The sequence below is a fragment of the Otolemur garnettii genome, unplaced genomic scaffold (assembly GCF_000181295.1).
Source record: "Otolemur garnettii isolate 467f Iridium unplaced genomic scaffold, OtoGar3 scaffold00005, whole genome shotgun sequence".
In the NCBI taxonomy this organism is placed as follows: domain Eukaryota; kingdom Metazoa; phylum Chordata; class Mammalia; order Primates; family Galagidae; genus Otolemur; species Otolemur garnettii.
This window is the reverse complement of record NW_003852400.1, coordinates 13,119,638-13,132,385: the sequence shown is the minus strand read 5'-3', so window position 1 is coordinate 13,132,385 and position 12,748 is coordinate 13,119,638. Positions and strand designations below refer to the sequence as shown.

The window sequence follows — 12,748 nt, the reverse complement described above, 5'->3', positions numbered from 1 at the left end:
ATGAGATGTATCCATTTTGTGCCATCAAAGCTCTCATTTAATTCAATACAAGCATTAGATTAATAGAATAATAATGCTACCAGAATTATGCTATTGGCTTCAGTAAATTATTTTTCTGCTTGGGTTTATCTCTACTGGAATAACCATTCCTAAACCTCCAGACATCTTAAGAACTAGCTTGGTTCTTAAAGGGAAGCACTGTTAAGTTAATAAACACTCTCAGCGGGAAGCTTTCTTTGGTCTTCCATAAACTTTTCATTTTCTTCCATCTAAGCCCATCACTTTTTGTTTCAATCTGTACCCTCAGGCTTCTGAACACTTCCAGGGACAGAAATATAAACCATCGTTGCACTTAAAAGTGCTAATGGCTTTGAATGAGGCCAACTTGTGAGCCCAGATCATTCTTTACCTAGTGTGTCCTAGCCAATAATGCTGTCTCCCACTGATCCCTTCACCCCCAGGGGACAGATTCTCTAAAAAGCATCTCATTCTTTCAGAGTCTAAGAATTCACAGTAATTTCTCTTGAAGCCTCTTACCCAGAGATGAATGGTGGTTGCCTGGAGTAGTTTCAGTGTGTTAGTGTAGTGAAGCATGCCTTATAGCAACAGTATCTTGACCCTGAAAAACTGTGCTGTGGGTGGACATTATTTGTATTAATGAGCTTCGTTAAATATGTCACAAGGGATTTAGCATCAATTCAACAAATTTAAGAGTTGCTTTCTGATGAACATAGCGAACAAGTATGTGTATAGTGAACCAGTTCAGTGCTTGTTTCTTGATAGATCTGATCCACCTGATAGAAACTCACTTAAAACAAAGTAATGTTTTATACAAGTATAAATACACCGAAAGTTAATCTTAGAGATGGAGAAATACAGTAAAGAAAAATTTAGTATCCCTCTTTATAAATGTCTGTATTGAAAGTATACTCTATCTTCTCAGCATCAGTCATAAAATATTTTATTTATATTATGAATAAACTGTTGTAGAACTAAAAAGGCAGAGATAATTATAGTGAATGAGTCTTCCTACTAAAAAAAAAAAAAAAAGGGAAAGAAAGAAAGAAAAGAAAAAAGAAAGAAAGAAAGAAAACAACTTCCCAGGACACACAGCAAGATTTTGTCAGGCTATTGTTCTTGGTTAAAAAGCTAACAAATTGTGAGATCAAATAAGGGCGTGTGATGGATGAATTTTCTTTAAAAACCCAGCCATCCTTCACTCATTAGTGTATCTCTTAATCACTCTTTCAGGTGAACACCATCTTCAGAATTTCTCACTATACATGGGCTCCACTGACCAACTGTTTACAATATTCACTTCTAAATGACTTCTTTGCAATTTCATAGTTTCGGCACATGCTGTCCATGTTTCTAACTTTTGCTTAATAATTTAAAATTTGAAAGTGAGCACTTACAGAGAATTTCACTGACAATGGCAAAATGACTTAAAATCTTTTTTAAAAATGTGGATATGACCTATAAAACAATAACAAGTTAATAATTTAAAAATTATTAAATCATTATTGTTATTATCATTACTGTTGCTACAGTGTATTATTTTCGCATAAAAATAGACTCTTGACATTATTCAGAACTTATTCAGAACATCCTTTCTGTCCTTTCTTCCTTTCCTTTATCACTATAATATAGTTTTTCTGTTTTTGACAAGCAATAGCAGGATACATATTTATGCTCTGAAACAAAGCTGAGTTCAGTAGATATATACAAAGATCTAAAAAGGAAGAGATCATGGGAGAGAGAATTAAGAGTAAATGGTGGGTGCTCTGCTGAGTTCACAAGGTATTTTAGTGGTACCTCCGTCCTTCATATACTATTTGTCGCACCAGCATATTCCCACATACTTGGAAATATTCATGTTTTGATGTTATTAGGATTTAGTTGTTTCCATTTTTAATTAAGTACTTTGGTACAATAAAAAAATCTGTCAACAGTTTTAAGAGCTTCCTACCTCTTTAGCTGCTAATTAAAAACATTTTTTATTAACCTGTAAAAATAGTTTTATTGATCTAAGATATTACTGTTAGACTAAGTGGGATGCAGTGATTGATGGGGAGATTTTGGTAATAAGCAGACATTATAAAAATGACTAAAGGATTACTTACAATACTAGGGTGCATCTCTTCAACTTTGTAACCCACTCATTATTTTACTACTTCATCACTTCAAAAAATAGCAACACAATGTAAAATAATTTTTGTGCAAAATGCACTATATTAGACAATTAAGGTAGATAATAAGCCAGTGTCCCATTTCCTTAAAAAACTCATAGTACAGTAAGGGTTTTAGAAATAATTATAATATAATGTGATGGAGGTAGAAGCTGAGAACTCTAGGCAGTGAATGTCAGAAACATTATATGAAGGGAGTGGTCCTTGAATTGAGTCCTATGGGAGGAATAGGACTACTCTAAATAAAGGAATATAAGGCAGGCATTTCAGGCAGCACAGTGACAGGATTTATTTTGTTTGTTTAACAGTGAAATCTTATTTTAAGTGGAATTCATAGGTGTGTATGGGGAGCAATGTCTTTTGAGATTAGTGAGGTAACTTGGTTGATGAGAAGTCTTATTTTCATGCTAAGTGAACTCCATCCCTCCAGCAATGAAGGAGAAATTATAAAATGTTTTAGAGAGAAATGTGTTAAGATGGATAGCTATATTTAGTGACAATTTCAAGAATGGATCTGGACAGAGAAATATTTGTGGCTGGGAGACCTGTTAGGTTGTTTCCTAAAGACAATAGGCACAAAGAGAAAAGGGTAAGTTTAAAAGACATTGCAGATATAATCTATGTGTAGATTTCTAAAAGGTCAGTTATTACCACTTTCTTATTAATTTCTTAGTCTACATAATGTGGCCAATGAAACTTGTGATGATGGTAAGGTTTTATATCTGTACTATCCAATATTGGAGCCATGCAGCTGGTAGTGTTGAAATATTATTATCATGACAGAGGAACTGAATTTTTAATGCATTTAAATTCTACTTTGCTCCTGTCATGGAGACATTGGTACTTGCCCTGTAGACACGTACTCCTATATTCTTGGTAGTTGTGATTTCTAGAAAAATAAAGCATGGATCAGGGAAATGCACAAAGAGATAACATTCTGATATGAGATAAGAAAAATGTTTATGTGCATTGATTTTATATTTGGACATGTTGAACATGATGTGCCTCTGAGATGTGCTGGCGTATTAACCCTTTGAAAATATGAACTGGAGGCTCAGTAGTGTCTAGACCAGTGGTTCTCAGCCTTCCTAATGCAGCAACCCAACTGAATATAGTACTTCATGTTGTGGTGATCCCCAACCATAAAATTATTTTCGTTGCCACTTCATAACTGTAATTTTGCTACTGTTATGAATCATACTGTAAATATCTGATATGCAGGATGGTCTTAGGCGACCCCTATGAAAGGGTCGTTTGACCCCCAAAGGGGTCACTACCCACAAGTTGAGAACAGCTGGTCTAGACTCATAAATTTTAAAATCACAGTATAGTGGTGGTTCTTGAAGCCAAGGAAATATCTGATAATACTCAGGAAGATTTGTTATGTGAGATCAAAGGGCAAGGACAGAATCTTGAGAGACAGTGGCATTTAAAAAAGGTACAAATTTTCTGCAAAGGCAATTGATGGGAAATGCATGCATAGCCGGGTGGAGAGCTGGACAAGAGTGTTATCACTAGTCAAAGTAAAAGACAGCTTCAAAAAGAAAACAGTTGTCAATGATGCCACGTACCAGACAGAAGGGAGGTCAGAATATGACTAAAAACCAGGCATTAGAGTTAGCAGCAAGGATATCATCGTTACTTTTGCCTGAATAAGAGAAATGTTCAACTTAAAAATCAAATCTAGGCTTATATCTCTATCTGCTTCTTACCATCTCCCTTTCTTAACCTGGAAAATGAGAGCAGTCATCTTTTCCATGACTATTTTACCAAAAAAATGTAAGACTTAAACTACACCACATGCATTTGGATGCAATGGATATTGAGGAGGTTACTGAAAACAAAGGTGAATTAGGTAGATTTCTATTTTCAAACATGAAACAGTCTTGTGTAAATATTGACATGTAAATCCTATAAATACCTGCTCAGACTACAGTAATTTAAATGCCTGAATCACACACACACACACACACACACACACACACCCCATACATACATACACATATTTGAAGCCAGATCAACTTACTTTGCTTAGGAGTGGAAGAAGCTGTTGCTGGTGATGGTGGTGATATCTGTGTAGTGGGTCACTAGGGACAGGTTAATTACCAAAGTTTATGAGGAAGGGATAACATTTTATTGGTTTGAAAGGCAGAAATTATTTTATCACTTTACCTTCGTTTTTAGGAATATTAGTACTTTGAGGATGGATTTTATTTTTGATCATAGTCAAAATAATTTGGAGCTACATTTAGTGAAAATTGAGCAATGCAAATTACAACCAAGAGATATGGATGGGGAGAGACTTACACAGTAAAGATATAGACTTAAACAATAGTTTTACACAGGCAATGTTGGTCAATGACAGCCTGCGAATATGTAGCTTCATCCAAAGACTATCTTTCAAACCCAGTATGTTTATCATTAAACATTGCAGAGCACATTTGCTAAGGAGGGATAATTTTTATGGCATCATTATATTCTAGTCAAACTAGTTACTTAGTCCTCTCAATAAGTGCTTATACTTGAATGATTTATATAGTCTTTGTGAAGCTATATTCAAAGTATAATATTCTGAAGTACTAAGTTTAAACTCTGGAGAACTGATCTCGGAAATGGTAAATTACATATATCTTCACGGTACAGTACTACATGTTGACTGAATAAAAAAGTGAAACAGCATGAAATAAACTCTCTGAAAAGATCAGTGTCTATTTACTTTGCCAGTTAATACTTTCAGGATACCATTATCTATGTCTGTCTATGACCCTGTGTCTGAGTGTACGTGGTGTGTTTCCCTGCAAGACCCTGTGTCTCAGTGTACGTGGTGTGTTTCCCTGCAAGACCCACCTTGTAAGTCAATGGATGCTTGTTTGTTCACTGTAGCTTGCTTGCCATTTTTCACCAGAAGACTGTTTGCGTTACTTTTGGATCTAGTCATTTTTGGAAGAGCTGCCCCTTAGCTTCCTTACACTCGCCCACTCCAGATTCCAGCTGTAGCTGATGCCAGTTCTCTTTTTTGTTTGCAGTATTTCCTTTTGTCTTTGCCAGGAATTCAGCTTGGACGGCCTTTGCGCATAACTTGCCTGGGGGTCTCATTAATGGCCCTTTGCTTCAGTTCCACTTGCATTGTCTATTTTGATATATGGTCCTAGTTGGACAATTACTGCCTTTGAAGATTTGTGTTTTTAGGTCGATGACACTTTCCGTATTTATTGATCTCTGTTGAGCTGTGGTTTTTGTGCTTACTTTCAGCATGTCACTTACAACCTAAATGAGAGATTTAGTGCCCCCAACTTACAGATGTGCCCTTGCTTCACATCCATCTGTTTTCCTGTAGCAGAGATTCCTAGGAAGGGTTTATACTGTTTGCTGTAGCCTTTTCTTTTTAATTTTATGAACTCTGATTCCTACCTTGAAAAGACTGCCTAACATGTCTAAATTTACCTTACTTAATGTGCTGAATCTTCAAAACTAAGTTTTTAGCATAGTGTATTACCCAAGGTCTGCATTTCTAATAATCTTTACAAGTGTTTGAAATAGTTGGAAAAACGTGTTCCCCATTTCTGTTTGCTATGTCATTTTCCAATGGCAAATCACAAACAGTTGCCTTTAAACACGATTCTTTTGAAAGAACAGATTTATTTTCCTGGATGATCTCTGTAGCATTTTCCCCTTCAAAGCTAGTGTGTTCGATACCCGCCAGAAGGTTTTTGTTTATTAATGTTTTCTTCTTCTCTCTTCTTTGTCTCAGATATCAGAGTTTGTATCTATTGGTTTTTCTGCTACTAAGGGATCTCAGGATTATTAGAAGGAGAAGTGAAAGATTCCATGTCTTTGGCTGTCAAGTTGTCTAGAATTTATTTTAGATTCCTAAGTGTTAAAAAAAGAAAAGGCACTAAAAGCTTTGGAAACTGTGAAAAGCAAGGGCTGATAGATCTGACTCTGGTAAGAGAAATATGCCTATAAAGTTTGCCTTCTCTTTAAACATTTCTGACTATAACTTCAGTTTCTCAAGAAAATAAGTACAGAGGTATCTGCTGCTGCACGTTGCAACTTTCTGCAGGTTGCACGGTTGTTTCTACAGCTTCACAACTCACCGCCGTTTTCTTCCTGATTGCTTTCTTTTTTGACTTTATTTTTTAGTGGTTAGAACTCTTTTATTATCCCAGTGAACCAGTTATGTGAAACACAGTCATAGCATTGCAACTATTGCAAAAGAAGACTCATGGGCTGAAAGGAAAGTACAACATAGTTTTATCGTCTGTTTTCGTGTGTGTAACTTCACTACCTTGCATTTATTCATTTAATGCACTGAAATATTTTCATGTAAGCTCTACCTTATAGGGTACACTTCCAGTGAGGGGAGGCTTTTTGTGTCTTATTCCATGTTTCACTTCTTGTTTCTACTACATCATGATTATAGTTTCAGTCTTCTTAGTAGGCCACACCAAATGGGATTATCCTTATTATTAACTATTAACAGAGCCTCTGAGGCAGAGCTTTGGTATCAGTTTTCAGACAACATTCTAAAACCTGTTTCTAGGAACAGTGAAGATTAAGGCAGTGCAGAGAGAAGAAGATTGTATAATTGCTATGATATTTATTATAAATGATAAATCAGATAATGAATATGAATGATATATATTAAATTAAAAACAGAAAAGTACTTAATTTCCCTAATCTTATTTGTTGAATTTGTAAAAATGGTCCATAGGAAGTCCGTGTGTTTATCTCATTGTGACAGTTTCAGTGATGGAGAAAGGATTTTTGTTCATTTATTGTAATATTTATACCACACTTTGAAAGAAGATGAGTCAAGCTGGGTAACATAGCTCAGTGCTTACAACAAGGGGCAAGGGTCCTGCATTCAGGGGCCCTGGGTTTGAATCTCACTTGGGGCTTAACAAAAAAAAAAAAAAAAAAAAGGTGGGTGGTGTTAATTCAAGCTAAAATCCCAGGAGTTAATGTTACTAATGAGTAGAGCTGAGGAGGAGGGGGTACACTGCATAGATCATGGCTTTCAGAGTGTTTAAGAGATTTCTATGCTTTTGTTTGCATAAAGATGGAGAAGAGCAACATTAGGCAAAAGAACTAAATTTTAAGCAAAGAGGAATTTTAACTTCTAATTCCAGAATCACAATTATTTTAAGTTTTTAAAGCAGGGCATTTTCTAGTGGATATTGATTTGAAAAGCCTGATGTCTTTCAACTTAATCTCATTAATGTGGTGACACATCTCTGATGCCTATCTGTATTTTAATAGAGCAGAACATGTTTTAAATATCTTAGCGACTTCTCTGGTTTTATAAAATCTTCTGTAATTTAAGAGCATAGGAGTTAAAAGTCAATTATTGCATTTTTCCAAGAGCTTCTGTTTTCCATGAAAATGACAATATTTATAAAGTAGTGAGAGATCCTTGAAGGGAATGGTATATACAGACAAAATCATGTTTAACAGATGACCCAGCATAGTGACCCAAAGGTCAAAAGGCACACTCAATAAAAGTTCACGTGTGGCAGCTTTTAGCTCCTCTACATGTCCACGTAAGATTTATGAGGGCTTGAATTTATGGGGACAGTGGAAGGAAAATGTAATACTATTAGCCTGTCTCATGGCTGACCTACCTATTAGTAGATACTGTGATTAGGAAATCATAGTAATTCACAAACTGCAGGCATCACCCTATTAAATGACTCAGAGGTATTATATTTTAATGCTGCTGATGGATTGCAAATGGTGTTTCGTTTTGTCTTCATTTGTTCTCTTTTTTTCATCACTTTTAAATTAAGAAATATTTCCAACATGTAAAAAGTTTTAGAGGAAAAGAAAACAGGCACCCTCTGTGCTCACCACCCCAATTAAACACATGTAGTCGGCCTTGTTTATATTTAATTTCTTTGTTACTTTCATCTGAGTCTTTGTGTAGAGGGTGTCAAGGCTTTTGGCAACTTACCCACAAAGAGGCTGTGACAAATAGCTAGAAACACATAGAAGTGACTGGTGACCAGAGCTGCTGATTCTGACATCTCAATAATAAATCCATTGTGTCAGTGAGACTGTTGTATTCTTTAGAACTTCACAAAAATAAGCAAGGAGGTGACAATTTAGTACAAAAGTGGTTACCTCCCTTTCAGCTCTCTGCTCGGCTTAAAGTTCTTAGAGGGGATTGTGTGGATTTGCAAACAAATCCAGAGACGGAGAGCTGGTCAACAAAGTCAGCCCAACTGACACTTCCCTACAAGAGAAATACAACTCCTTGTAAATTGAACTTTGCTATCATGGGTCATGCTTCTGGATGTCTGTAAGAGTTACTATCCAGTCGTTAAATGCTTATAATCCATTCCTGAGAGCTATTATCCAGAAACTGTACTTGTTTCTCTGTTGACAGCAGGTGGCTGACAGCTTTGACCTGGATTGTTTTGCTTTGTTTTTATCTTTTGATTCCTTGAGGGGCTAGCAAAGGCTGTTGGAGAGGTAGGCAAGAGCATTTAGAGATTATTTTGTTAAGAGAAATCACAATTTCTATTTGCCAAGTTAAAAACGGTGTAGATCCCTTTCTTAGCCAACAAATCTGGAGCTACTACAATAGTCCAAATTTTCTCTTGGTTACATAAATACAAATAATATTTGTAAATAGAAAATGTTCACTTTTATAAAATAGACTGCTTAGAAGAAATTAGGACTGCTCACTTTCATAATGAAGTAGTGTTATATATACCTGTAAAACAAATGTTCAGTGAATATTCTAAAGATTTATTTATTCATTTAGCAAAATAATTTGAGCACCTATTCTGTGATAAAAAAAAGTAAACCATATACAGTCCCTGGCACAGTATTCTGGAGCATGGATGTATTTCTTTATATATATTGAATCAGCACTGATTTTAGTTTTCATTGCTGATCCTCTAAAAGTATGCAAATATACGCAAACAAAATATAATAAATTACATAAATATGTAAGAATAGTAGATTAAAGTACAAATATTTGACTAAGGCTCTGCGTAGTACAAATAGAGATTTAGTGAAAAACATTCAGGTATAAAGGTCAGATATGAGACTTTAAAAAGATATTAATTGAAGTCATGAAAAGGGTGTGGAAATAACCTATGTTTTAAAAATTTATTTGAAATCTCTGCTAATTCCCTATTTACATTTCCTCACTATAATTCTAGCATACATGAACACAGAATTCATTATAACCTTAAGAGGGTCAATGGGCTTCAATATTTTTGCACATTCTTATTAACATCTAGATTTTATTTTGAAAATTATCTGTGGATATTATCATTACAAATAATTTCATCTAGTTAAAACTGCCTTCACTTCTGCAGACATCTGAAGTCATCCAATAGCTAGAATACTATTTCTATTTGTGAGCAGTGCTACTCAAATAGTAAAAGCATCATACACACGATACAAAATTAGGGGCAAATGCAGACATGCTTATATAAGAATGTCATTATATAGAATATCTTATGTGGTTTTTTTTTTTTTTTTCATAAGAGAACTCAGATATTTCACTTCTTGGTCAACTACTAAATCGTTAGTAGTTCTTCATCGTGTGCTTTCCTGTGTACTTAATAACATACAGACACTTTGGCCTGGCGTTAAAGCCTTCCTTGATCTCAGCTCAATTTACTTTTATAACATTTTCCTCCACTATTTTAATGATCTCATTCTTCATCTAAGCCCAAATTGTCCTGTTTCTCCCTTTTTTGTTCTTGACTGTTCTACTCATTGTGCTCTTCACTGGTTTCTATCCTAAAGCCTAAGTATTTTCTGAACCAACTTCTGACTATGTAGTCCAGGGGTATCCAAACTTTTTTTCTTTCCTGCTGCACACTGGAAGAGTAAGAACTCTCTTCAACCACATAGTAAATACACAAACACTAACAAAAGCCTGTGAACAACAACAACAACAAAATGTCCCATGCACACTCTTCATGATATCTGACACCACAGATAAGCAAAAAAAGGTCTTCAAAGAAGCCTTTCCTCATTTTCCTGCTACAAAGAAATTTCAGAGGTGATTCGAAATTTTTTGAGGGGGCAGGGTCTCACTTTGTCACCCCTGGTACAGTGTTGTGCCATCATAACTCACAGCAACCTCAAATTCTTAGGTTCAAGCTGTTCTGTTGTCTCAGCCTTCCAAGTAGATGGGACTACAGGTGCCTCCCACGACGCCCAGCTGTTTTTAGAGAGGAGGTTTCACTCTGGCTCAGGCTGGTCTCAAACCTGTGAGTTCAGGCAATCCATCCTCCTCGGCCTCCCAGAGTGCTAGGAGTACAGGTGGTAATTCTAATTTTTGGCTCAGGCTTTCTGAAGACTTTTATTAATTTTAACTGGTATTTTTAGCTATTCAGTGACTATTAAACATGTATTTGTTAACTGCCTGATAGGCAGGGTGCTAGTGACATATCTGGAATAGGTTGAGTGAAAGGAAAAAGAGAGTGGATTTTCTTGTGATAACAAAAATATTAGAAAACGAACTAAAAGTTTTTGTGCTTTTTATTATTACTACATGTCAGCAATACTAAATCATATCAGTGACGAAATACTGTTTCTGGAAAAGTCTTGTTGGTCCTTGGTCCAGGTTCTAAGCGACTGCTGTGGTTACCACTGTGTTTCTATCACTTATGAGATCTGACAATTAAGTTCGCAAAGTCATCCTAGAAAAAGTGCTACATGCCTCCTTGCTGAGTATCACTATGGTCACTGTTGAAGTACTCTTTTGGGGGAGGTATGCACCAATGCCAGTGCTGGTTCACTCTTCCAAGCAATTTTGGAACTCCTTTACTGGAATGACCATCAGAGCTGTTGCCTTAGGGAGGTCTGACAACTAAGTTAGCAAACTTACCACCATGTACTTATGTTGGCTGCACTATGCAGACAATTTGGTAAGGTTTCGTAACCTTGGTATGTCAGTGTCTCCAAGCTGTGTTCAGGTCAACATGGGGTGGTATCTTGCTGAGTGACGTTCATTATTGTTGCGTTTTCTGTGTGCTATACAAGGACAGCTTTGATCATCATTCCAGAAAAAGAGTTCCAAAACTGCCTTGAAGTGTTGACTTGGCACTGGCATTGGTGCATAGCTTCCCCAGGGGAGTACTTGGAAGGTCACCATAGTGATATTCAGCAATGAGATATATAGCACCTTTTCCAGGATGAGTTCATTGTCAGACCTCATGTACATATGTATGGACAGGTATGAGTATAGTCAGCACACATAAACATACCTACACATATGTTCTAAGAGTAAGTTCATAATCATTTGAAATCACTTAAAATTTAAAACTGTGAGATATAATGCAAACTGTTAAGTATGATACTTTATTCAAGTGCCAATTTGTTAGTTCATATCTGATATATTTTCTTGAATTTTAATGCTTTTAAATTTCAAAATTATTCTTTTTAAATTGTCACTTGTTTTTATTTATCTGTCTATCTACGAGACAGAGTTTCATCTGTTGCCGAGGCTAGAGTGCCGCGGTGTCAGCGTAGCTCACAGAAACTGCAAACTCCTGTTTTAAACGATCGTCCTGCCTCAGCCTCCTGAGTATCTGGGACTACAGTGGCATGCCACAATGCCTGGCTAATGTTTTCTATTTTTTAGAGGTGGAATTTTGCTCTTGCTCAGGCCAATCTCAAACTCCTGAACTCAAGGGATTCCCCCTGCCTTACCCTCCCAGAGGGAGGGATTACAGGCATGAGCTGGGATTACAGGCATGAGCTACCACGCCTGGCTCAGGAACAAATCAAGAAGATAGTAATTATTACTAATTTGTACAGAGTTATTAGTTAACATTATTCAGTTATATAGTGAAAGGGAATGGAAAAAACAATTCACAGTCTGGGTGTCACATACAGCAGATACACCCTTTGTGTTAGGTGCTAAGGCGATAAAGAAACCTATGGGTCTTCAGCCTCCCTTCTCTTTCTATCCCTCTTTCTTCAAAAATAGTAAATATTTATAATGATTTTGAATTGTCTTGTTTGGAGTAATCATTTAGATGCTTTTCTGTAATTTCATTTAATTTCAGAGATAAAAAAAGCATAGAGAAGATAGTTCCTAGAAATTTAGACTTGAAACCTAACAGTTAACTTTTCATTACCTTTGTAGAACATAGACTGAAGGATGAAAAGTTTTATATAATTTATTCAAAAATATAAATAGACTAGTGGAAAACATGGCTCTAAAAATAATTTTTGAAAGTCAAAATTAAGTACTTAATATATTTATTCTATGAATCAGTCAGTCTCATTTTATTTTTTAAAAGCACAGCAGAGCTAATTGAGTCCAATAATTGGAATTCATACTTAGTTTTCACATGGGTATATTAATTTAAAAATAAGAAATACATTTTTGTGGTCAAGAAGCTGTGGTTTGGGGATGCATAATGTCGTATATTTTATTTAATTGAAATAAATGTTTTCCTAAATGTCTAAAGAACATTTTTAATGAAAGATGTTAGAGTAAAAATAAAATGTGGAAAAGATAGGTTAATATTATTTAAAAAATGTATATATATATGTGTCATTATGTATATATGTTCATGTTG

The 12,748-nt window shown here is 35.5% G+C and overlaps 1 protein-coding gene across 1 annotated transcript in view; it reads left to right on the top strand.

Moving 5' to 3' along the window:
* SEMA3D (semaphorin 3D) overlaps positions 1-12,748 on the top strand; it is a 124,094-nt gene that overhangs the window by 70,636 nt on the left and 40,710 nt on the right. The window lies entirely within an intron of this gene.